Here is a 27528-nt window from a genome sequence, read left to right on the forward strand (position 1 = left end):
ATGGGGCATGGAGACTCCACGTGAAGATGTTCAGGTTGGCACCAGCAAGGCTTTCCCCAGTTTGGCCATTAAATGTCACTCCAGAAAAAGGACAGAGATGGCAGTGACGCCTTTCAGATCCCTGACAGCTCCTCTCCAGCCTTCCTAGAGATCCCTGTGGGACACTTTTGGGGGATGCAGGAGATGGTTGGGCTCAACCCAACTCCAGCCCCCACCAGCCAGAGCACCCTGGAGCCAAACCAGCCCCCAAGCCAGGCCTTTCTCTCTCATCAGCCCACAGAGCCCGTTTCCAGCTCCAACCATATTTGCAGCTTTCTATTTTAGCATCCAAAATGCTTGGAACAAATATTTATCCCACTAATAACTAAAATGAAACACTGGAGGTTTGTTTGTGAACACACTGGGATGCAGCAAAGTTTGGGAGCTCCCTCATTTTCATTCCAATAACGGAGAGTGAGCAACACCCTCAGGCACGGGGTGGGATTGTTGGGCTGTCTGGGCAGGGCAGGAGCTGGACTGGAACATCCTTGTGGACCCCTTCCAGCTCTGGATATTCCATTATTCTGTGACCTACCCATGGCCCAGAGCTGAGAATTTCACAGCAGCAAAATCCTTGCTGAGGAACACTTTATCCCAGAGCTGGCAGGCAGGGAATGCTGCTCTGCCATGGACTCTAGGACATGACCATCACGCCACTTACTGCCCAGTTAATGCCCAATCAATGCCCACTTAATGCCCAGTAAATACCCAGTAAATGCAGAGCTACTGCCCAGTTACTACCCAGTTAATGTCCAGTCAATGCCCAATCAATGCCCACTTAATGCCCAGTAAATGCAGAGTTACTGCCCAGTAAATGTCCAGGAAATGCCAACTTACTGCTCAGTAAATGTCCAGTTCATGGCCAGTTACTGCCCAGTAAATGCCCATTAAATGCCCAATTAATGTCTAGTTGCTGCCCAATTAATGCCCAGTAAATGCCCAGTTACTGCCCAGTAAATGTCCAGCAAATGCCCAGTTAATGTCCAGTAAATGCCCAGTTACTGCCCAGTAAATGCCCAGTTACTGCCTAATTAAGGTCTAGTTACTGCCCAGTTACTGCCCAGTTACTGCCCAGTTAATGCCCAGTTAATGTCCAGTTACTGCCCAGCAAATGTCCAGTAAATGCCCAGTTACTGCCAAATTAATGCCCAGTTACTGCCCAGCAAATGCCCAATCAGCACAGGGCAGGTGGGGCTCACACAGAGTCTGCTCTGCTCCTCCTCTGGTGGCTCATTATCCCCATCCACACCAGATTCCCAGCACAGCCCTAAAAGCAGGAGCCACCTGCTCGTTAACGACACCCTGGATTAATTAGGAAACACGAGAAGCCGGTGCTGCGAGGGCTCTGAACATCTCCTTTTAATGTTTAACTCTCCTCATTGAAGCAGGAGCCCTGAGCAAATCACCTTCTTAATGACCACATGGTCATCATCATCACCATCACCATCAGGTGAAGTCGTTAGCAGGGGATGGGAGCAGGGGGACCTCGGCCATGAATAACAAAGGATGAGCAGCCTGTGCCTGGGGATCAGCCAGGGCTGCCTTGGCACCAGCTCCTGCTGGCCTCCACAGCCCCAGAAGGGTCGTGTTCTGCAGGGTGACACGCCTGGTCACACCTTTGGGGACAGGTGAGAGAGCAGAAACACCAGCTGGGATGGAGGGGCAAGACACGGCCCTAAAACAGAGTGATCAGCTCTGAATTAATTGATGCAATGGTCCCATCACAGTGCCTTTATTTAATAGCCCAGGATTGATTGCTCCTGTTTCCTACAATTCCACCCTCTCTCCTGCCAGGAATAAAAGCAGGCAATGACTTTTAAACCCGGAGCAAATGGCACTTTCTGTCCTGTTCCCTGGGAGCGCTGCAGGGCCAGCACGAGTGGTGTGACAAGGAGCCTTAATCTCCTCCGTCAGCGTCTCCGAGGTGCCACCAGCTCCAAAGATAGCCAGGGACATGACAGCCTGTCAGGAAGCACAAGCTGCTCCAGCCCAGCCTGTGACAGAGCACCACGGAGAGGGACAATAAATAATTGACAGCAACGGGGATTAATAGAAGTGTCAGAGCACAGGAACCTCGGCTGAGCTGCATCCGAGGGCTCTGCAGGGATGGAAAAGCTCCACATGCTGAGTAAACTCAGAAATTCTAGAAGCCACCTGGGGCTGGGGAGTCCTCATGTGCCCCACAGATGTCCCCCATGCCCTGTCATCACCTGAACGTGGAAATGCTGCATTTGTTTGATGTCACTTTTAGACTCCAGCCAGGCCTGTGCAGGATCCTTCTGGTTTATTTTAAAACGAATCTGTGTGTCACAGCCCATGGCTGTTATCTGGTGCAGTTACCAAAATCACACAATCCTGGAATATCCTGAGTGGGAAGAGATCCCCCGGATAATCCCAACTCCTGTCTCTGCCCAGACCCCCCAACAACCCCACCCTGTCCATCCCTGGCGCAGCCACATTCCCATCTTGGAGCTGTGAGAAATAGCTCCTCACTTTTCATAGTTTAGGAAGGTTTATTAAACCTGATCAAAAATACAACAGGAGACTGAATACAGAAAAAAGGTTACAGCTCTGGGAGCAAAATATTTTCCCCTGCCATGGAGGTTTTATCCTTTTTAACCCTTTAACCCCTCCCAAAGTTCTGTCCATCAACCCTTTCTTTGCTGGTGGAGATCTCCTCCTCAAACCCTGACTGAGCTCAGGTGTCCCACAGTGACAGCCAGCCCTCCCAGCTGTCCCTTGATAACCACACGAGGGGTACAACATAACTATAAACCTGTAAAACTTTTCTTAACCTGTACACATGGGATTTGTCTGTCCATTGTGAGAGTCAATCGTGGCATTGCTCATCTATCACAGAGCTGAGATAAAAATGTGATGGAGATGACACCCAGGAAAAATTAAGCATGGCTGTGGCACAGCTTGCACTTGGACCGTGTCTCCTTCTCCGTGAATGAATTGGGATTTTACGAGACACGGGGAGCCGAGCGCTGAGGGAAATAAAAATTAATGAGGAAAATTTCTGTAATGAAATAAGCAGTGAGAAAAAGGCAAAAGAATCTTTTCCTGGAGTCTTAAGCAATGATGCCCCGAGCAAGGAATTTCCCCTGCTGTTGTTTCAGCCTTCACTGAAGGAGTTAGTGACAATGACAGGGTGAACAAACAGCTCTGGTGACAAAGGGGACAGAATTTACTCTGCAGCAGGAGAAGGATGGGGCAGGGAGCTCTTAGGGCCATTAGGGGATCCCAAATTGCCTGGCCTTGCCAGCATTCTCCATGTGGTGCTTAAAGGAGGCTGAATCAATCTCGGAGCACTTGGCTTTTGTCTTAGAATGTGTGTGGAAAAAATTTGGGAGGTCTGGAAAAAAATAAATGCGAAGACTATCTTTAAAAAAAGGATAAAATGGGGATCTGTTGCCTGAAATACCCAGAACAAGAATGGGAATATATTTTCTGGCAAAGTGCTTGTGAACACCTGGGAGATAACGAGGCAGGGAATTACAGCCAAGTTTGATTTGTCAAGAGCAAATCACATAAAATCAATTTAATGCCCTTTCACGGCAGCAAAAACAGGGCTCGTGCTCAGGTGAGCAGTGATGGATGGCATGGATCAGGATTCCAGTGAACAGGAAAACTCAGCTGGCCTCAGGAGAGCTGAGGGAACACCCAGAACTGCAGGGAAACATCCCTGGATGTCCCTGGGAGGTGGAGAAGGACAGGCAGGGCTCTGGAGATCCTGTTCCACTGCACACACCTGTTACAGATGGATAATGAGATGATTGGCTCTCGCAATTAAGAGATAACTGTTGTGTGAATATCAAGAGAAGCTCTAGTGATGTGCAGTGATGTTATTGGAGTTTAGATCTCCTCTGCTCTCCCCACAGTTCCCTCTCCCCCTGTATTGCTGTCAGCACAGGCAAACAAGGCTGCACAGGTGTCCCTTGCATGGGGCAGGTGGGAATGTCAGAGCTTGGTGCTCAGGGGGTGAGCACGGCCCCCCCTGACCCCCAATGCAGTTCCAGAGCAGTCTGCACTGACAAACGGCACAGAAGAGCTGCCTGACAGACTTTGGGAGGGCCAGGGCTGGCTGATGCCACCCCAGGGGTATAAAAGGCTCAGCATCCACCTTGAGGGTGAATTGGCCATGTGGTGAGCAGGAGGGGCAGTTCCCAGCGCTGCAGCTTTTTCCTTCTGTAGCCCTTTGCTGTATTTTTGTTAAGGTTTAATAAACCTCTTTAAATTTTCAAAGTGAGCACTTGTTTCTCACACACCCAAGGTTTGCCTGTGTGAGAAATGACTGCTCACTTTTTGAAATGTTAAAGGTTTATTAAACCTTAACAAAAATACAACAAAAGGACCAAATAAGGAAAGATTACAGTGCTGGGAGCCCCCGTGACCATCAGCCAAGTGCTCCTCCTCAACATGGATGCTCTGCCTTTTATATCTGCAGCATCTCCTAAAGTCTTGTCAGTCGACTCCTTCCTTGCTGTCCAGTGGTGGAGATCACTTTCTCACACCCTGGTTGGAGGTCAGGTGTTGCCATAGCAACAAGCCAACCCTCCCCAAATGCCCTGAGTACCCAGGCCATCCTCTGATTACAATGCAATCAGACATATTACAGTAATCTATCTCTACATCTACAAAACTTGTCCTGGATTGTCAAGCAAATTGTATTTTATTTACCAACTGTATGGCAGCTGTCTTCTTTTAAGTGGGCAGTTTTCCTTATCTCCTCCACAACTGGGGGGACACCTGCTGATAACAGGCTATTGAAAGTCCCTGCATGGCTGATAAGAGCTGCAGCATCCCATTGGGAAATGTGAGCCCAGAGGGAGGAGCCAGGCATTCCTACCTGGATATAATCTGGAGATTCTGGAACACCAGCACAGCTTCTCCACTGGATTTCCCAGAGGAACAGCAGCTGCCTCTGCCCCTGGATCTTCAGAGGATGATCCTGCTTTTCTCCAGGATCCCTGCTCCAGCAGAACCACCCCTGGCACTGCAGGAGGGCTGCAGCCACAATTCCAATGGCCCTGCTGCCAGCACCCTGACCCACAGGGTGTCAGGCTGTGCTCTGGCTCTGGCAGTGTTATTTTGGTTTACTGCATTGTTTATCTTTTTATTTTCTTCCCTATTAAAGAACTGTTATTCCTGCTCCCATGTTTTTTGCCTGAGAGCCCATTAATTTAAAATTTAAAGCAATTCAGAAAAAGGGGGGTGGGGTTTACATTTTCCATTTCAGAGGAGGCTCCTGTCTTCCTTAACAAACACCTGTCTTTTGAAACCAAGACAAAATTTCTCTTAACATGCACATAATGTTCACCCCTTCATTGTGAGAGCCATCTACCTGATTACTCATCTCTAACACCTGGAAAGCTGAGTGTGGATGTGGCTCAGCTCAGCAAGGAGGTGGCTCAGTTTGGAGGTGCAGGACTGGGAGCGATCAGGAAAACAGGATTTTGGAAGGAAATCAGAACTGTCACCACTGGAAGTTGGGAGGTGATGAAGGGAGACTGGTGCCACTTGGAATTGTAGGAAAGGAGCTGTGGAGGTGACAAAGCATCCTGGTACCCGAGTGTGTGAAAAATCTGTCTGGGTTTGAAAAGCCAGGTGTCTGCTAAGGAAGGCAGGAGCCTCCCCTGAAATGGAAAATGGAAACACCCTCCCTCCTAATTGTTATAATTTTGAATTTAGGATGAGGCTCTCAGGCAAAGATATGGGACTAAGAATAACAGTTCTTTAGTAGGGAAGAAAATAAAATAAGCAATGCAGTAATACACAACACCACTGCCAGAGTGAGAGCAGTCCCTGTCCCCTGTGTGTCAGGGTGGGGGCACAGCCCCATCCCATGGGGGCTCAGCCCTCCTGCAGTGCCAGCTGTGGTTCTGCTGCAGCAGGATCCTGCACAAGGGGGGAGTTTTCCTCTGCAGCTCCAGGGCTGCTGGAGATGGGCCTGCTCTCCCTCTGGGAATGCAGGGCAGGAGAAAGCTGCTCCTCTGGGAATGCAGGGGGACAGCTGTGGAGGGGTGACAATGGGTGTGCTATGAGGTGATAATGAGAGAAAATTTCCTATGAAGAAAAAGAGTAGGGGATTTTTAAAGTGTCTCTCACTGGGTGCTGTGGTACACTGAGCTGACCACACAGGATTCCCTCATCCCCGGAATGAGCAAAATTCTGGTTTCTTCCTGCCCTGTGTGCAGGAATTCCATGATTCCCTGACATTGTTGGCATCCCTGGGATCTGGGAATCCTTAGGAACCTGGGATTGGTCTTTTCTCCCTTGTGGATGCTTCACCTCCAGGCTGTTTCCTTTCCCATATCCTGCCCAGGAATGTTCCTTGGGCACATCCAGGGCTGTGCCTGGGGTGTGCCACCACCTCTGTGCCCTGCCTCGAGGTTCCAGACAGCAAACCTTGGATTTTAGCAATTTATTCAAAGAATGAGAGAGAAAATCTGAATTTGAATAAAGAAATAAATCAGCTTTGTTTGTTTGACAGATTCAAGAGAACCTCACTGGAGAATGAAGGTGCCCACAAAGAGCTGTGAATGTGGGAATTGTGGTGCCAGGTGTCCCAGAGGTGTGGCTGTCACTGCAGGTGTCTGTGCCAGTTTATTTTCTGTCCAGTAACCCCTGGGCATCTCCTCTCCTCACAGAATCCCAGTTTGGGTAGGAAAGGCCCTTAAAGCCCATCCAGTGCCACCCCTGCCATGGGCAGGGACACCTCCCACTGTCCCAGGCTGCTCCAAGCCCTGTCCAGCCTGGCCTTGGGCACTGCCAGGGATCCAGGGGCAGCCCCAGCTGCTCTGGGCATCCACAATTCCTTTCCTTTCTCCGTGCTGTCCATCCTTGCTGACACTTCCCTCATGGCCCAGCATCCATGGGAGCAACAAAATTTGTTTAGTGGACAAATGAAGTTTAGTGGGATTGTTTATGTGGCACAGCCACAGAAGAAGTTTTCTCTTGAAGGCCCAAGATTTAATAAGGAGAAATGGATCACTTCCAGGAGCAGCAGCAGTGGGTGAGTCACTGCTCTGACTCTGCTGGGTGACACCACCGTGATGCTGCTGCAGCTCCAAAGATGTCACCGGCCTGAATGGGAATAACACAGCCCTGAGCTCAGCTGTGCAACCACGGGATGGAGAGGAGGGGAGTGAGGGGATGGTCGTGGGGGAAGAAGCCCTTTGTCCTTCAGTGTAAACACAAAGGGATTGTGGAGCAGGCAGATCCAACCCTGGGGTGTTGTGAGGTCCCCAGGACGAGGTGAGAGATGAGAATTTGACTCCATGTTCTCAGAAGGCTGATATTATATGTTATACAATAATATAGAATATATAATGTATAATATAGTATATAATATATAGTATATAGTATATAGTATATATAATATATTATATATTATACGTTATATATTATATTATATTATATTATATTATATTATATTATATTATATTATATTATATTATATTATATTATATTATATTATATTATATTATATTATATTATATTATATCATATCATATCATATCATATCATATCATATCATATTATATCATATTATATCATATCATATTATATCATATCATATCATATCATATCATATCATATTATATCATATTATATCATATTATATCATATTATATTATGAAACTATGTACTAAAACTATACTAAACTATAGAGAAAAGATACATCAGAAGGCTAGAAAAGAATGAATAATAAAAACCCATGACAGACTCCTCAGAGTCCGACACAGCTGGCTGTGATTGGTCATTAATTAAAAACAATTCACATGTTTGGATAAACAATCTCCAGACCACATTCCAGAGGAGCAAAACATGGAGAAGCTGAGGCTTCTCCTCTTCCCAGGAGAAGAAATCCTGGCAAGGGATTTTTCAGCAAATACCACGGTGACACAACCCTGCAGCTCAGCTGTCACTGCACACACTCCTGCCAATGAATTGTTGTGGGATTGGCTCTCCATGAGTCACAGAAAAGGGGACGTGTGAGGTCCCAGTGTGTCCCAGCAGAGCTGCAGATGCTGCTCCTTGAGGGCACTCAATGCTCTGGCCTCTGGGAAACCCAGATGGGGGAAAACTAAATCAGGATTTTGCTGGGGGTGTTCATCAGGCTCCCTGTGCGCCCCTGCAAATGCTGCATCCCTTTAGCTGATGAGATCTGATATCAACCCAGATGGGGGAAAATTAAATCAAGATTTTGCTGGGGGTGTTCATCAGGCTCCCTGTGCACCCCTGCAAATGCTGCATCCCTTTAGCTGATGAGATCTGATCTCAAACCTGCTCCCTGGACACTTCCAAAAAGCTGCAGGGATGGAAGAGGGGATGATGCCTGATAAGAGCCCAAGGCCATCCCTCACCTCATTCCCTCCCTGCCTGTATGCCCCTGCTCCTCTTCTCCCTATTTGCTCCTTTGCTCTCCTCTCTCCTTTTCCCTTCCCTTATTCCCTATTTCTGCTCCAGGGAGGGAGGCTGAGCAGCAGCACGCAGGCGGAATCCTGCCCTGGTTCTTTGAGGGAATGTTCTGATTTGTTCTTGCCTCCTGTTGTAATTTCCTTTGGTAGTGGAAGGTTAATTGTGTGCTCCACAGAGCTCTGAGCTCCCTGACTGAGGGGGCTGTTGAGAGCTGAGTGTTGCTGCAGCTCTGATTTAGTCCTGCTCACCAGGGTGATAAATTATGGGTAGATATGAGCCCAGAATGTTGACATTTGCAGGCTGCTGAACCTGTGCTCACTCTCCAGCAGGGAAAATTTGGTGTCTCCCTGCTGCTGCACCTCCCACGTTGTGTCAGGGTTCCTCCGGGGCTCTGCTTTTCATCCTGGGATTTTATCCTGGCTGTGATTGAACATCTCTCATTTCTTGGGTTTTGAGCCTCAGTGATAACAGCTCTGGGGATAAAATGCCTCCACCACAGAGCTGCTGTCTTGGAGAGCAGCTTGGAGAGGATCACAGGATCACAGAAGGGCTTGAGTTGGAAGGGGACCTCAAAGATCAGGTTCCAGCTTCAAGCAGGGTCACCTGGCTGAGGTTGGTGGACATCTCTGGAGTCACCTCACCGAAGCCCCACACCAGTGACAAGGATCCCCACAGGGAGGAGAGAGATTTGTGGCTGATGTGGCCACCATTGGCTCAGGGGCTCCAAAACCAGGGCCACCAACAGAAGGGGTTTGACCAGCAAGGTCCCTCTGCTGCCGAGGGTTCATCATGGGCTGCAAAGTCTCGAGATGGAAAAACTGCTGGAGCTGAAAGCTGGGATCCTGCCCAGGGAAGCAGAGCAAAGAGCAGCAGGCTCCTTCTTCTCACTCTTCCTGACCCTGGAGCACACCCAGCAGATGGGTTTCAACCTGATTCCTTCAGATTCCTTCCTTCCCATGCCCAAGGAATGGCAGGAGAGCATTGGTCCCACTGCTTCCCACAGGATTCCCACTGAGCACCCAAGGTCAGAGCTGCTGCTGGGCACAAACCACCCTGGAGACCCCCTGGCACTGGGGACCTGCTCCTGAACACAGAACCCTCCTCTGGGGGAGATGTGGGGCTCCCTCTCCTCTCCTCTCCTCTCCTCTCCTCTCCTCTCCTCTCCTCTCCTCTCCTCTCCTCTCCTCTCCTCTCCTCTCCTCTCCTCTCCTCTCCTCTCCTCTCCTCTCCTCTCCTCTCCTCTCCTCTCCTCTCCTCTCCTCTCCTCTCCTCTCCTCTCCTCTCCTCTCCTCTCCTCTCCTCTCCTCTCCTCTCCTCTCCTCTCCTCTCCTCTCCTCTCCTCTCCTCTCCTCTCCTCTCCTCTCCTCTCCTCTTGTAGGAAAAGGAAAGAGAAACTTCCACAGACACTGAAGGGTTTAATTTGCAGCCTTAAAAGAAACTTGGATTGATGTAAAAATAAAGCACACAGACATTAAGCAGAAAAAAACCCATAAACTCATGTTTCTATAGTTGTAAGTAAGAATGTGCCTTAAGTAAGTGAGAAACTGCATTGATAAGGTGGTGGAGGGTTTATAGTGCAGTAATGTAATTGTGTAGAGTGAGCTGAGAGTTTGGAAGTTACAATAGAACATGTGATAATAGCCCATTGGATAAGTGTCCACAGTGCAGCAGAATGACGATAAGATGATAGGTTAGAAAAACAAAACGAACTTTGTGACAACTTTCCATTGGATTAGAATGTTATGTACTGCCTTGTAACAAAGAAACTTGGGACCATTTTTGAGCTAGGGCCGACTGCTTACCCTTTTAAACCTCTCAGCCTTTGAAGCTGATGTTTATCTGAGTAACAGATCGTTCTCAGCCCAGCTGTGGTCCCATCCCTTCAATTAAAGCAGTGATAATAAAAACCTCCTTCAGGCCCAGGCAGCAGCTACTGCTCCTCTCTCCCCACACCTCACCCCTGAGTGCTTCCCTGGGCTGGCAGCAGGGAAGGGGAGATGCAGAGCCAGGCCCTCAGCAGATCTGCCTGATGCAATTTTCAATCCCATCTTCTCTTCTGACACTTCAGATGTGTTCCAATAACTCCAGAAGGGTGAGGGGTCCTGCTCTGCTCCAGTTGGTTTAGAGATGAAATAAAGTGGGAAGAAGTGGAGAGCTGAGACAAATGGGGAGGGCTGACTCCACTTTTGGGATTCCTTTAAGTGCAACAAAGAGGAGCAGGGATGAGGTTGGTGGGAGAAAGGGAGCAGAGCCATGAACTCACATTTTAGGGCAAATCCTCACATCTGTGCCCTGAGAGCCTTGTGTGTGAGTGGCCATCTTGGTTTGAAAAGCCAGATGTCTGCTGAGGAAGGCAGGAGCCTCCCCTGAAATGGAAAATATAAAACCCCTCCCTCCTAATTATTATGATTTTGAAATTAAGGGGCTCTCAGGCAAAGATATGGGAGTAAGAATAACAGCTCTTTAGTAGGGAAGAAAATAAAAATAAAACAAAAAATGCAGTAATACGAAACACCCCTGCCAGAGTGAGAGCAATCCCTGTCCCCTGTGTGTCAGGGTGGGGGCACAGCCCCATCCCAGGGGGCTCAGCCCTCCTGCAGTGACAGCTGTGGCTCTGCTGCAGCAGGATCCTGCACAAGGGGGGAGTTTTCCTCTGCAGCTCCAGGGCTGCTGGAGATGGGCCTGCTCTCCCTCTGGGAATGCAGGGCAGGAGAAAGCTGCTCCTCTGGGAATGCAGTGGGCAAAGGCTGCTGTGCTGTTCCAGGGCAGATTGTATCCAGGTAGGAATGCTCGGCTCCTGCCCTGGGCAGAGCATCTCCCCATGGGATGATGGAATTTGATCAGCCCTGCAGGGACACTCACTGGCCATGGACAGCAGAGATCTGCTGGAGGGAGGATGGGCTGTGGGAGAAACAAAGAAAACTGCCCCATGAACAGCAGAGAACTGCCCCAGCTCTGACAGATGGGGACAGAACACACAGCCCCAAACCCCATCTTACAACCCAGGACAGTGGAGGCTCCAAGCCCAGGGACAGTGAGAGTCCCCAGGAACAGCAGGACACAGGGTCAGCAGCTGCCCTGGAATCACCCAAACCATGGCAGAGTGGGAATCCTCCTGAACCCATGCCAGCAGGGAGGCCATGGACGTTTCTTCCCTGCAAAGGCAACTTCCCCCAAAGCTCTGCTCTGCAGGGAGCAGCTCCTCTCTTTCCACATCCAACACAGGCTCAGGAAAATTGCTCCTCTTCCTGCACTTCCCTTGCCAGTCTCACTCCCAGGTTTCCAGCCTGAGCTCTTCACCAAGGAGTGGGGTCAGGACCCAGCCATGGGCTCTGACCCTGCTGCACCCTCAGCTTGTCAGGGCAGCTCGTGGATGTTCCCCTGGCTCTGCAGGGATTTGAGAGGTCTCTGCCCTCCCCTCATTCCACAGGCACAGTAAAGAGCAGCAACAGCAAAATTCCTGCAAGATTCCTGCTGGCATCACTGGCCTTGGAAGCTTTTGTCAGCCTGGGGAGGAGGAGTGGATCCAGGCACACCTGAGTGACCCAGGGGCAGCGAGATCCTCACCCAGGGAAAGGTGGAGCTCATGGTGGGGATCCTTTAGTCTGTGATTTCCCAGGATCAGTGTCTGGGAGCACCCCTCCTCCCCTCTTCCTTTCCTTCCCTCAAAACACTGGCATCTCCTTAAGCCCCGCTTAGCACCTGGAGAAGCCCTGGGATACACAAAAGACACTTGATAAAAGCCTGCCTGTATTTTACCCAGCAGAACTGTGTGGGGGAATGTGCTCAGAATTGCTTAGAGACACAGAGAGAAGTCCTTTAAGAGCCCACACTTTCTCTTGAAAGCCTGGGAGAAAAATCCCCACTGCCTGCCTTTGTGAGAAAGGTATTTTTAATTTAAGATACAAAGCAGAATTGTGTTTGTGTGCTGCCCTTCATCTGCATTACTCCACTTAAAATCCCATTGCAGAAATATGAAAGAACTCTGTTTTCTTTAAGGATATATCAGCTCTATTCCCAGAGGGATGAAAGAGCACCAGAAATAAAAGGGACAGCTTTAGTAAAACAGCACTGCCAGGGGATATAATAAATACATAAATTACTCACAACCAGCCAGGCAGCCTCACAAACTGCACAACAACATCCTGCAGTGCAAGGAAATATATTCCCTGGGAATATTCTCAGTGTCTGTCCTGCCATCCTGGCGGTCTCTGACCCCCAAACACTCAAACCTGTGGCCTGGAAGGAGCTGGAGCTCTTCTGGAGCGCTGCCTTTGGAGTTCCACCCCACCAGGATGGGTCCCCCTTGGATTGGGAGTGGGAACAGGGAGAGTTCAGCTCCCCAGGGCCAGGCAGGGTTGGTTTTCTGGAGCAGGGGGTGCTCAGGGAAGCCTCAGGAAGCCCAAATGTTCACCCCTGGCTGTGTGAACACCACGGACTGGGAACTCCAAGGCAGCTCTTGGCTCTTTCTGGCTGTGTCTCCCCCTGCTCCTGCCATTCTTCCACACATTTTAGTTCCTTTTCCCATCCCTCCTCCTGGTCATTATTGTGTTAGGCTCCATCTGTGTGTGGGACATCCCAGCCCTGTCCTGGATCTGCTCCCACCAAGTCACAGGAGGTGCTGCTCTTGCTGCTCAGACTGTGCCAGCACCGGGGCAGGTGGGAGGTTGGCACTCCATGGGATTTCATGGAATGGTTTGGGTGGGAAGGGGCCTTAAAGCTCATCTGCCTTGGCAGGGACAACTCCCACTGTTCCAGAGTGCTCCAAGCCCAGCCTGGCCTTGGGCACTGCCAGGGATCCAGGGGCAGCTGCAGCCTCCCTGCACAGCAATTGTATTTTCCTGCATTTCCTCAGTGTCTCATGGCAGGAGCTCTGCCCCAAGCCCTGGGACACCTTGTTGTGTCTCCAGTGGATCCCACAGACCTTCTCAGCCTCTCCCTGGAGCTGTTGGAGCTCCAGACTGGACAGGGAGCTGCAGATGAAGTTCCCTGTGCAGGGAAAAGGTCCCTCAGCTCCTGCCACTGTCCAGGGCAGTTTGTTTTCATTCCAATACACCCCACAAAAGTGCTCTTCCTCACTCTGGGATCCATTCCAACTCCAGTGCACCAGGTGTGCTTCAGCTTCCCAGCTGACCAAATCCAAACACACTGAGCTAAGATTCCTCACCAGAGACCCAAAACGTGTCCCTTACATCCCAATTTCTGCATTCCCAGTGGCTGAAAAGGCCCATCATGGGTCATTATGCTCTTTTTAATTGGTTCCCTTTCTGCACAGGAACGCTGCCATTATTTTTGGAGGATATATTTGGATAATTCTTGACCTGCTTATCTTTCTCCCAGGTGTCTTATCAATCCCTCAGGTGGCTTTTGTACCTCTGCGTTGTCCTTTGAGGGATTACCACCATCACTCTTGCTGATGACTCCCTTGGTGCTTATCAGGCGAACTCCTGCATTCTCCATTAATTCAGGGAATTAATAAAAGAATCGGGCATTTTCCCAGCCCTTCCTCAGGCTGCTGTCTGCACTCCTTCCTTGGATTTGTGCAGTTGCAGGAAAAGACTGAGGAAAGGCTCTTCCCCCATACAGCACTAATTATAGGGAACAAAACACAGAGATGGAGCTGAGGAATACCCACAGGGTACAGCAGTGTCCAGGGCACACCGAGCTGTCCCTGACCTGTCCTGGGGACAAGGGATGCTGGGGACATCAGGGACAGCCCTGCCAGCAGGTCAGGGGTGATCCTGCTCCTGTGCCCGGCCCTGGGGGCTCCTCTGGCTGCTGTGCCCAGCCCTGGATCCTCAGCACAGCAGGGCCAGGAGCTGCTGGGGCTGAGCAAGGGCTGGGGCAGCTCGGGGCCAGCAAAGGCTGAGGGAGCTGGGGCTGCTCAGCCTGGAGAGGAGCCCGGGGAGAGAGAGGGGCCCCAGCCCTGGGGGGGCTGCCTGGGCATGGCTGTCTGTCTGTCCCTGTCTGTCTGTCCCTGTCTGTCTGTCCCTGTGTCCCCCAGTCTGTCCCTGTCTGTCCCTGTTTATCCATCCCTGTCTGTCCCAGTCTGTCCAAGTCTATCCCTGTGTCCACCAGTCTGTCCCTATCTGTCTGTCCCTGTGTGTCCCTGTGTCCCCCAGTCTGTCCCAGTCTGTGTCCCCCACTCTGTCCTAGTCTGTCCCTGTCTGTCTGTCCCAGTCTGTCCCATTGTCCCCCAGTCTGTCCTAGTCTGTCCCTGTGTGTCCCTGTCCGTCTGTCCCAGTCTGTCCCAGTCTGTCCCTGTGTCCCTGTCCATCTGTCCCAGTCTGTCCCAATCTGTCCCAGTCTGTCCCTGTGTCCCTGTCTGTCTGTCCCAGTCTGTCCCTGTCCGTCTGTCCCAGTCTGTCCCAGTCTGTCCCTGTCCATCTGTCCCAGTCTGTCTGTCCCAGTGTGTCCCAGTGTGTCCCAGTGTGTCCCAGTCCGTTTGTCCCACTCTGTCCCAGTCTGTCCCAGTCTGTCCCAGTCTCTCCCAGTGTCCCCCAGTCTGTCCCAGTGTGTCCCAGTGTCCCCCAGTCCGTCTGTCCCAGTCTGTCCCAGTCTGTCCCAGTCTGTCCCAGTGTCCCCCAGTGTGTCCCAGTGTCCCCAGTCCGTCTGTCCCAGTGTGTCCCAGTCTGTCCCAGTGTCCCCAGTCCGTCTGTCCCAGTGTGTCCCCGTGTGTCCCAGTGTCCCCAGTCCGTCTGTCCCAGTCTGTCCCAGTCTGTCCCAGTGTCCCCCAGTCTGTCCCAGTCTGTCCCAGTGTCCCCAGTCCGTCTGTCCAGCGTGCCCAGGGCAGGGCAGCCCCAGGCTCTGCCCCAGCCCCAGCCATGGCCCCAGAGCCCCGGGCAGGGCTGAGCCCAGGAGCTGCCCCTGCCCAGGAGGCAGAACTGCTGCCCTGGGCAGTGCCAGCCCTGAGCAGAGCCCAGAGAGGCTCTGGGGGCTCCTCCCTGGGCCAGGGCAGAGCTGTGAGCACAGCCTGCTGTGCCCTGAGCGCTGCCATGGCCCCAGGGAGCAGCAGGGGACACCAGCCATGCTCTGGGCTCCCTCCAGCCTCACCCACCCTGGGATTCCATCATGTGGAGATCCCAGAGCAGACACAGGACACTGACGTCTCTGGAATGCCAGCAGAGAATCCAGAGGAAGGGAAGATGATGAAGAGTGAAGAAGGCCCTCTGTTTCCCACTCCTGCAGGTTTCTGTGTTCCAGGGAGGATCCACAGCTGAATCCCCCCCTGCTCTGACAGGGAATGGTGCCCTGGAAACACAAAAGGGAAGGGACAAGCTGGAAAACTGAGTCCCACCCTCTGAGGCTTTGGGGTTTTCCCTTTCTCTGGTTCCTTCCATCCTGTCCCTGTCCTTCCTCTTGTGTCCTCCCATTGCAGTGGGACCCAGCTGCTGCTGCAGAATTGTTACAGACCCCAGAATGAGCAGAGAGCTGGGATTTCTCCTCTGCTCATAACACACCCCTCCAGGAGGAAGGAGAGCAATGAGAGCATCTCCTCTCACCTCCAGCAGAAATGAGGGAGCCAGGAGGATGGAGAAGATTGGGGAATAGGGGAATACCAACCTCTCCCTCCTCAGCTGCTTCCTGCTCTCCATCCTTCCCAGTGCAGCTCAGGAATCCTCTAAACCTGTTTGTTGGAGCTTGTCCTGACATTTCCAAAGGGGCTTTTTGGTTGGATTATGATGTAATACCCTTAATTTCAGAGTCAGCAATTTCAAATGTTACCTCTCAGAGAAAAAAGATTTAACACCAGAAATTCCCAACTGCCTTCCTTCATTGTTCCCTGCTCTCATCTGAGTTGTTCCCTTCTCTTTCTGTGCCTACATTTAAAACCTGTTCCCTCCTTTTTCCAGACCTGTTTTTAAGATGTTTTCCTTTCAGCAGATTCATTTTTCAGGACTTTTGCTCAGGATCTTTCAGGCAACAGAAGCAGAGAGAAAAATCCTCATAAAATCCCCACAGCTGGAGGTTCAAAGTCCTGATGGACCAGTCTTGGGTCCAATGTGGAACCAGATCAATTCTCTTAGAACTCCAAATCTCAGAATCAGGCTGGTAAAGACCTGGAAGATCATTGAGTCCATCTTGTTTTGGTGTCGTGGTGATGTCTCCAAGAACTGCTTTGCACACTGTGCAAAGTCTTCGTTTGAAAGCATTTGGGGATTGTTTATTCCAGCAGAAAACTCCAAAGTCTTTAAAAACTGGAGCCACTGCATCAGATCCCTGAGCTGAGTTCCATGTCCATACAAACAATTCCTGCATTTTGGTCATGCTCAGCGTCCTCTTGTCCAGAAAACTCCAGATTGTTCTTTATCCATGGATGACACACATGTGGAATTTCTCTGCCGTGATTCCTGTGTGGACCAGCAATTCCAACCTCGAACCCCAGGTTTTAAAGGACAAAATGACAAAGGATCTGCAAGGAGCAAAATTCTCCAGGATGAATGGAATGGTATCCAGGTCTCTCCAAGTGTTCCAGTCTGGAATACAAAGTGGGAGCAAAATCAGGGACCAGTTGGAACATGCACAAAATCCTTTGGCTCAACCACCCCCTTGGCCACCTTTCAGCTCCCCAAGGAAAAGCTCAAGGAGGTTTCACCCTTCCAGCAGGATCACCTCCCTCCAGGAGGAGGGAATTTGGAATATTGGGGCAGTGTGGGTGATATCTGGTGGGATAAAGTGGCTCCACTGCCTCAGGGCTGCTGGGTGTGCAATGGACAGCCAGGGATCCTATGGGATAAAGGGGAATTGAACGCCCATTTTGAAATGGGAACAAAAGGAAAGAGGCACATGATCCTTTAGTGCTTCTGAATGGAGGTTCAGTGTCTCTTCTAGCAAGGCTTGGCTCCATTGTGTCACCAAAAACCAGGGAATAAACTCTCCACCTGATTTGCTGGATTGGAAAGCCAACACTCCCTCATTATCAGTGCTGGACGTGTGGGAATTCTCCAGCCTACAGACCGGGTCATATCCATGAAATTATTACACATTCCTCCCATTTCTGTTCCATATTCATTACATTCCTGTGCTCATTATGAACTTGCTGGAATATGAGCAAGGGTCTTTTGAGGGTCTTTGGTGGCATTTGGAGCATCCCATTCCTCAAAATCTCCTTGGATGATCCTGGATCTAATGATGGATCTTCACTCCTTGAGAGTGTCTCAAATATTTGACCAGGTCACGATGCACCTTCTGTTATCATTCTTTGTTCTGGCACTTGATCAATGTTCCCAAACCTCAGACATCTCCCAGTCCATATTCACCATGGATATTGGGAAACAGGGAAGCCTTGGCTGGCACCAGATTTTTTAGTCACAGATGTGGGGATTAGCACAAAGCCACGTGAATCTCTGGTATTTTGAAGGGTACAAAACTCAGCATTAGCACCAAATGTGGGATGATAAACTATTATCCTAAAGTTCAAATTTTCCAAAACATTTGCCCCACTGCTGCATGGATTTCTTCCTGAGGAAACAGAACCTGGTTGGTCACAACCCCACCACTGAGGCCACCACTAAGCCAGGTCCCCAGGAGCCTCATCCACAGAGTTTTGCATCCCTTGAGGATTTAACTGCTTCATTAATTAACACAGCCCCTCTCAGAAGGAAGGATGAGCCCTGCTCCAAAGCCACCTGTGCTGTGACAGTCACACCCCCACTGACCACAGCCTGCCTGCTGCAATAGTGCTCATCTGCATTCCCCAGGTGTGGGATTTCACAGGAAGTGAGCAGGAGCAGAAACTCCCCATTCATCAGAGAGATCCATGGACTCCAGAGTGGGAGTCAGGTGTTTATGGCTCTCCCCATAATATTAAATTAATACAGTGATGATTTATCAGCCTGGCAACTCTGAGTCTAACAAAGAGGGAGAGAGAAGCAAATGGAAGCTGAGGCTTTTCCTGGGATAAAATATTTGTGCCTGGTACTGCTGGTTTATAAGACCCAGCCCCATAAATGTTTCACGGGCTCCTTCCCAGCCAGGCTGTGCAGGGTGTTTAAACCCTGAACCCTGAGTCAGTTTAATTTTCAGGCCCTGACCCTGTGATTTTACTGCAGTGAAGTTGCAGGGAACAGAAACTGCTCCTGCTGCAGCCTGGCCCTGCATTTTTACACCTGCAGGAGGATGTGCTCTGATGATCAGCTGCAAAGGGCACGCAGGGCTTGAAGAGACCCTGGTGATGTCTCAGAATAAATCAGCCCCTGGGCTGGCTCTATTTATCAAGGATGTGGTTTGAACAGGAAGCCAGGCAGGAAAGCTGGAGGACAAAATGATAAAATGGCAGGAAACCTCCCCAAATCAGGCAGGGCTCCCACATGAGTTCCCAGGGAGCTCAAGGACAAACAGGCTGCTCTGGGCAAGCCTGCTTTACAACCAGCACAGGGTCAGGGAATGTTCTCCAGCTTTCTGCTTTATCTGACACGTCTGAAAGCCCACAGAGATCAGGGAAAGAGTCAGAGCAGCTCAGGGGAAGCCAAATGGCACCAAAGGAGCCCCAGAGGAGCCCTGGGTGGTTCTGTGTGCCCCAAGTGTGAGGAGAACACAGGGAGGGCACTCACAAGGGGCTTTTGGGGGAATTGTGCTGCCTTAGGAAGAAAGGGAAAGGTCCTGGGGTGAATGTGGGGCTGGAAGGAAGGAAGGGGTTTGGGGGTAAATGAGGAGCATCACACTTGTCACCCTCCATCCCAGGGACCTGCCTGGGCCCCTGTGGCAGGGTTTGAGCTGTGCCAGGGGCTCAGCCTCTCATAAACACCCACAGGAGCTGTGGCTGCCCCACCCTGGAAGTGTCCAAGGCCAAGCTGGACAAGCAAATGCCTTGAAATAATTAATACAAATATTTAGAAATCCAATGAATGTAATTTTTAACCTAATAGGAAAAAAATAGGTGGCTCTCAATGCTATTGGGATTGCTCAGCCTGGAGAAGAAAAGCTCCAGGGAGACCTTTCCTGTATCTAAAGGGGCTCCAGGAGAGCTGGAGAGGGGCTGGGGACAAGGGCTGGAGGGACAGGACACAGGGAATGGCTCCCACTGCCAGAGGGCAGGGATGGATGGGAGATTGGGAATGAGGAATTGTTCCCTGGCAGGGTGGGCAGGCCCTGGCACAGGGTGCCCAGAGCAGCTGTGGCTGCCCCTGGATCCCTGGCAGTGCCCAAGGCCAGGCTGGACACTGGGGCTGGGAGCAGCCTGGGACAGTGGGAGGTGTCCCTGCCATGGCAGGGGTGGCACTGGATGAGCTTTAAGGTCCCTTCCCACCCAAACCATTCTGGAACTCTGGGATAAACAGCCTGGAGAGGAGCAGAGTGCCCAGGGAGGGATTTGCTGCTGGGGCATTGCTGCTCAGAGGACCAAGGTGAAGGAATTATGGAATCACAACGTGATGAAAAGGAAGGTGAAGTTGAATTTAAATAAATGTAAAGTCAAGTGCAAGGGGGGAAATCCTAATTAGGCATCTCCAGGATGGGCTCCAAGTGGATTATTGTTATTCCAGAGTGAGGCAGTGAGATTTTATCAGTTCCATAAATACATCAGATCAGCACACTAAGCAAGCAAATCAAATTATGGAATTATCAGGACAAGAGAGGACAGACACAAGGAATCTGTGTGTGATGCTGGTAAATCCACCACAAACCTGTGCCTGGAGATTGGGGCAGTTCTGGGCCGTCCCATCCAGAACAGGAATGCAGGAGAGGTGAAAAAGGTGGAGAAAACCCCAGTGGGGTGAAGAAGGCCATGAAGGAGCAATTGGATAATTCATGGAATTTCAGAGTGGAGGTGGCTGTAAGGAATATGAAATCCAGGGAAAAGGTGTGAAGGTGACAGACACCAGAGACAGACAGGTCAGGAACTCTCGAGGGAGCATCAAGGGAGCTTCTGGACACTCCCAGAGCCTCCTGCTTGGCAACAGGCACAGAAAACAAAGGAAGCAGCTCCCAGCCACTGCAAATCCTCATCCAGCCCGGCCCTGGAGGGATAAATGCAGAATCCCGTGGTTATGTGGGACCTCACATGGGAGGGGACAGAGCCTCAGTCACAGGTGGGACAGCACAGGAAACAGGAGCTGGGCCTTGGAGAAAAGCAGGAGAGAGATGTCCTAGAAAGGGGATTAATGGGGTCTGGGGGTTCTCTCAGTAGGGAAGAACAGGTAGATAACAAAGGGAAAATTGCTGGATTTTCTGGAGCCAGCTTGTGGGAGAGTGCAGAGAGCAGGCCATGGATCAGCTCCCAGGCTGGACAGAGGATGGGGACAGGATGCCAGGGCAGAGGGGCTCAGTCAATCCCAGGAAATCAACTTCTGCTCCTCTCCCTCCTCCTGTGTGGCTGGGAAATTGGGATAAAAAGGAGGCTGTGTCCTCCAAAAACTGGAGAGATCCCAGGGTAATGCCCCATGGCCTCTCCCTTTGTTGGAATGAAGTTACAGGACTGCTCTGTCTCCTTTTTGGACATAACCTCTGGTGTCTGTGGATTAATTTTCCTGACAATTGTGTGAGCCAACCATGGCATTGCTCCTCTGTCTCACAGCTGGGCTGGCTGTGCCTGTCACACATCCAGGGGCTGCAGGGCTGCCCCTGAAGCTGAGCCTGCTCTGGCAGTGCACTGGGGGTCTGGCATTCCTGGGGGCTGCCAAGATTCCCCAGGGAATTCGTTGTATCCGTGGTTTCTGGCTTTGCCAGAGTCAGTCATTCCAGGCTGCTCAAACAGCCCTGGCAGGACATGGTGAGCAGGCTCCACGCTGATTATTTGAGCAGCCTGGGTCTTCCCATTAGAAAAACGTGACAAAAAGGGAAAAGACCCACATAAATTCAACTGCAAATGGGGATTTTCCTGAGGAAAACAGAAGCCAGTTCTTTGGGGCTGTTGGGATGAGCTTCAGGCTCACGGCCCTGGAGGCATCAACCTCCCGGCTGGGGAGGAGCAGGAGCCCCCCTCGGCATTCCAGGGGTGTCCAGGCACAGAGCAGGAGCAGCTCCAGCTCTGGCATCAGCATTCCCACAGGGTTTGAGTGGGGAGCTCGCCAGGATCACGTTTCCATGGAGCATCAGCTCATTCCACACGCACACAAACGGGTTCAGACAAAGCCCCGAGATCCCTTCAACACCCATTTGAAACAGATTTTTTAATGAGCCTTTTCTGCATCATCCCATCAGCCCAGACTGCCGTGGTTTTCCTTTTCCCAGCTCTCCCAATCCATCCCTTTGTCCACCTGCTGAGGCCAGAGCCATCTTCTCCTCGTGGAATCCTTTTGCAGAGGACATAAAACATGCAGCTCTCATTTCTCTGGTCTGTAGCTCAGTATACTCAGCCCTCTTACTCTTCCTTCTTGGTAGGTTTTTTTTGTTTTGTTTTGTTTTGTTTTTAATAAAACTTCTCCTAACATACATACATGATATTTGCCTTTTCATTGTGAGAGCCAACCATGGCATTGCTCATCTACCACAGTAATTACACCTGGAGCCCGACCTGCAGACATTATTCAGGAGTGATTGTCTCCTGAAAACAAATTGTGGTTTGTTCCCCACAGCAGCTTTGGGCAGTGTCACACAGAGCTGCTCAGAGGGGACCTGAATTCCAGCCGTGGCCACAGCCCAGCTGAACGCTCAGCAATAATTCCTGCCTGCTGCTAGGTTGGAGCTCTTCTCCAACAGATTTGGAGCTAAAATTTAATCCATTATGGCTGTAAACAACCCACTCCAATGGGAAGCAGGTGTAACCTGCGCTGTCTGCTGAAAATATGAAGTCATAACTCTGGAAAAATGGTGCAAACCCGAGCGTCAGTCTGGTTATTTGTCAGTGGGTAATGTCCCCTGCATCCCACAATTATTGGGAGTGGGATTCATCTGGCTCCATGTGTCCCTCTGCAGCTCTCAGCAGGATAAGCCACGGAGCCCAAACTGCCATTAATCCTGGCCTAAAGCCTAAAATAGGTCAGTGAACAGCACCTGGAAGTGTCACTTTCCCTCCAGACACTGCAAAGGGAGCCCAGAGAGATGTGATCAGACAGAGGCATTAAAAATTAGGAGGAATAAATCCCCCAGGGAATTGCTGCCCATGTATCTGAGCAACACCATTGATCCCAGGGTAAATTCAATCGCAGACAGTAATGGAAGGAGACATGGACACTGCTCAGTCTGTCCCTACAGCTGTTCATCCCCGTCAGCTGGGACAGCCACGGCGACACCAGTGCCAGCTCGGCAGGGAAAGTCACCCAGACGCCTTTTCCAGACACAACTCAGCCTTTTCTCTCCCAGGGAGGCTCCTGAGGGATCACCTGAGGTGTGGGGAGGTCTGGGGAGAGGGAAAGCCTGGCCCAGGTGACCCTGAGTGGGGAGGAACTAAAGGGCAAGGTCAGCGCTGGAATCTGGGAGTGGGGAAACAAATCCCTTTCACCTGAGGGAAAGGTGGGGAGCCAAAGGTGCCATCCCACAGATATTGCCAGGTCTGGAGAGCCCTGTTCCATGGGAAAGGGCCTGAAAAGCTGGGGCCATCCTGAGTGTGTGTCCATCTGGTACCAAATGGGCTCAGAAAAGGCTGCAGAGGTCATTTTTCTGCCCTTCCCTCCTTCTGCAGGAACATGTGGAGAGTCCTGCTCCTGCAGGACCTTTCCTCCCCTGGAACACCTTCAGTGCAGTTTTACGCAGGGAGAAAAGCAGGATTTATTTCTTCTCCTCCTCTGACCTCTGTGAGCACAGAACCCAGCAGCAGCTCAGGAGTGGCCAGGGAGGAGCTCAGTTTATTGCCTGGAACACAACCCAGCATCAGCAGGATGGAAACATGGATCCCAGGCAGGCAGGGAAAAGGGCTGTTAGGAAAATGAGCTGGAGCTCTTGGAGAAGCTGTTGCATTTATTTCATGGAAAGCACAATTCCCAGCTCCTCTGGGAACCTGGAGCTTCCAGCACTTCTTCCTGTGCCTGCCAGGATTTTGAGGCCATCTGTGAGGCATCACCACTGTCCCCACACTGACCAAGCATCCAGAGCTTCTTGGTTCCAGAGGAGGCATCAGGAGGACACCCAGAGGAAGGAGCCAGGCTCCTGAGGAAGCTGGGGAGCAGGGGATGAAGGGCAGGGCTGTTCAAAGGGAGGGAGCTGAGCACACATTCCAGGCTGCAGAAACAAATCCTCTGGAGAAGCTGAAATGGAGAATCAGAGTCATCCCCTCTGTTATCCCAAAAGAGTCAGAGCAAGGAGGGGCTATTCTGTTCAGTCACAGCACACCACAGGCCAGAGGAGCTCACTCCAGCAGGATCTGGGGTAAAGCAACTCCTGGGATCGTATTTTCAGTAGGAATTGGGCAAAATCCATCTGGAATGTTGTCACCTTGATTTTTTAAGATTTTCTAAGCCTTCTGATGTTTACATTCTTGTAACAAACTTTCTCACACACTTTATGTAAATAACTTGTTCTTTTGCGTTCTTTTGTGGAGGAAGGGAAATTTGATGGACTGTTGGTTTGTCCAGTGTGTCTTGGTTTGGAAAGACAGGTGCCTGCTAAAGGAGACAGGAGCCTCCCCTGAAATGGAGAATGCAAACCCTCCCCACCCCTCCGAATTGCTATGAATTTTAAATAAGGGGCTCTCAGGCAAAAAACATGGGAGCAGGAAATAACAGTTCTTTAATAGGGAAAGGGAAAAAATAAAAGGATAAAATACAACAATGCAAAACACTAGAACAACACTGACAGAGTCAGAACTCAACCTGACACCCTGTGGGTCACGGTGTTGGTAGCAGTCCAGTTGGAAAAGGGGCTGCAGTCCTCCTGGAGTGTCAGGTGTGGTTCTGTTGGAGCAGGGCAGTCCTATAGGAAAGGGGTGAATTCTTCCTCCGCAGATCCGTGGAAGTAGAAGCAGCTGCTGTTCCTCTGGGGAGTCCAGTGGAGAAGAGCTGTGCTGGTGTGTCAGAATCTCCAGATTATATCTGGGTAGGAATGCTTGGCTCCTCCCTCTGGGCGGAGCATCTCACAATGGGATGCTATAGTTCTTATCAGTCATGGGGTGACATTCAATAGCCCCTTATCAGCAGATGCCCCCTGTTGATTATGATCACTCAGGGAGAGAGATAAGGAGCATTGCCCACTTGACATCAGACAACTGCCATACAGATGGCAATAGAATACATCTTGCCTTGCAATCTGGAACACAGTGTCATTGGAGAGGTGGTGCTGTCACCCTCCAATCCACTGTCACTTTTGGAAATCCATAAATGTTGGAGTCAGAAAATAAAAGGTCCCATTTTTACCTTGGGAAGAGCAGCAAGTCCACGTCGTGTTGTTTCGTGTGCCATGGTAACACACTCCAGAAGGATCTGGGGTAAAGCAACCCCTGGGATCGTTATTTTCAGTAGGAATTGGGCCAAATCCATCTGGAATGTCTCAGGTAAGATCATTGTGATTCCTGTGCCAGCTGATCCTGAAGGAGGAGGCAGCTTCCTTCCCTCTGACTGTGTGTGACAGGGATGCTGAGCTGGCTGCTGGACTGAGTGGGGGATTGCCAGTGGATGTTTCAGGGGATGGCTCCAACATGGGTGGCACCAGTTTTGGCTCAGGATCATCTCCTGGGGCCTCCACAGAATCAGAGGATCATTAGGCTTGGAAAAAGCCTCCAGGTGATCAGGTCCAACCTTTGGCCAAACACCAGCATGCCCAGTTAGACAAACTTCATGCCAAGTGCCCAGACAAGGCTGGAACCCCAAATCCCATCAATTTATCCATGTTATTCCCAGATGAGTGAGGTGAGTGCCAGCTGGGAGCAGCTGAGGATCTCTGCTCCTGCTTTTTTCTGCCTAATGAAACCCATCAGGGCTCTGCTTTCACATCCCCAGGGGCTGCAGGTCACTCCGGGTATCTCCAGGTGTTTTGGTGCTCCTGAGGTGGCAGGAACTGGGGTGCCAGGAAGTTTGCAGGTGGCTCTGATGGAGGGACACCCCCACACAGCAGTGCTCAGGTCACCCAAGGGCCACACCAGCAGTGATTGGAAAGAAATTCGGCCTGAAATTGTCTCTTCCAAGCTCTGTCTGCTCAGCAGGGCCACAGGAGCAGGAGACTTGTCCACACAGGCCAGTCCCTGTCACAGGCACCAGCAAGTGACAGCCAGAGTGATGCTGGCTCCGTGTCCCTTATTTTAAAGGCAGATCCCTGATGGCCTTGATTCCTTCCTCGAGGTGATTTTTTATTGCTTCTTCCAGCAGATGACCCTGATTTCATTTGCTCCACGAGTTCCAGGGAGGCCACATCAATCAGGCAGAGCCTGGAGAGGAAGCAGCCCCACCGTTGATTAAAGCTGGCTCTGAGGGTGGAATTCAGCCTGGAGGAGCCTTGTCTTTTAACAGGAACTAATCACAAAGTCAGGGGGAAAGGAGTTGCTTTTTTTGTGGTGTTGGTGCTCTTTGTGCACTGAAAAATCCGTCAGTGAGCGTTGAGCAGCTGAGCATAAATTCTTCTGTATTTTCTGATTTTTTTTGCCATCATCATCATCATTACTTTCTTCCTTTTCTGTCCCATCAAACTGTCCTTACCTTAATCCAGGATTTTTCCTACTTTCACCCTCTCAATTCTCACCCCACCCCTGGGCAGGGCAGTGGGAGTGGGGCTGTGCTGGGCTCAGTTCCCAAGTGGGATTAAACCACCACAGCCCAGCTGGACAAGGACTTTTATTCCAAGGATTTAGTGAGGATAAAGGGCAGGACAGGGCTTTGGGGCATCCTGCAACCTCATCTCTCTGACAGAACCTGCCTGGCACTCCAGGAATCTCCATCCCTGGCTGGCAGGGAGGGCTCAGAGCTGGACTGGGGTTGTCTTCCTTGAAAACTGCCAGATTTCCCAAAATTTTGGGATCAAGCTCAGCTTGGGATGCATTTTGATAACATACAGCTGAGATAACTCTACATAATAAATATTTTCTCAATAAAGGGGATTTTTAATCCATAAATATGGGCTAGATGGGTCCTGGCTGGCCAAGGCAGGTCCCTGGTGACCAAGACTCAGTCATGGTGCAATTTCCACATCCCCCTGGCCTGTGACCATTCCAGGGACTGCAGCAAGGCAAAAGATGCCTCTAAAAAGGAAGAAATTTTCTCTTCTCCAAGTGGGGAAGCTCTCCCATCAATCCCTAAATATAACAGCAATTTCCATGTGCCTTGGAAGTTTATATGGAAGTAGGTCCTCAGTTGCTTGGGGTGGTTCATCAGATATAAGTCACTATGCAAATGGGACAAGTGCAAGTGCTCAAATGATGGCATTAGAATTTTATGGACTATAATTACAAAATATTTTTGTATATCATTATTTTGATATGATTATTTTCATATCATTATCATGGAACTTGGAAGAGAAGAACCCTTGAAAATTTTGCGTGAGGAAAATGAGAATATGGGAAAAGGAGAAGGGACCTGCTGCAGAAAAATCCCCGCAGTACCAGCAATCATTAATATGGATTTTGGGGATTGCAACAGCAAATGAAACCCTTTTTTTTCAGTCCTCACTTAGTGGTAAAATGGCAAATCCTTGTGGGACAAAAGCAGGATGGATATTTCCAACAACATATTAGTTCTCCTTCATCTGAGGAAAATTATTAATAAAGACTGGATGTGGTTTTCTTTACTGTTGATGCTTCATGCTGTGAAAATAACAAAATCTGTTGATCTGCATTACAACATCATTATCAGCTGCTTGATTATTTTCAAGATAAGAAAGGTGGCAGAGGTATTATTGCAGAATATGAAAAAAAAGTCAAACATTTTGAGCTTTGGTCTATTTGTCATCATTTGTAGTTTCTGTGCTAATATTTATTTTGGTAGATTTGCCTCCAAGTTAACAGGAGGAGAAAATGAATGTGTCGTGCGTGAACCAGCAGCCCGAAACAGGGAATACCATGGATGAAACCAAATTTTATCTTTGGAATAGTCAAAAAGGCCAAGGGCCCCTGGGCTGTGGCAGCCCTGGGTGGCAGCAGGAGCAGGGCAGTGCCCGTCCCCTGAGCTGGCACTGCTGGGGCACCTCCAGTGCTGGGGCAGCTCTGGGAGCCTCCTGACAGGAGAGACCTGGAGGGGCTGGAGCGTGTCCAGGGAAGGGGACGGA

The sequence above is a fragment of the Fringilla coelebs genome (assembly GCF_963513975.1).
Source record: "Fringilla coelebs genome assembly, chromosome: 17".
NCBI classification, from domain to species: domain Eukaryota; kingdom Metazoa; phylum Chordata; class Aves; order Passeriformes; family Fringillidae; genus Fringilla; species Fringilla coelebs.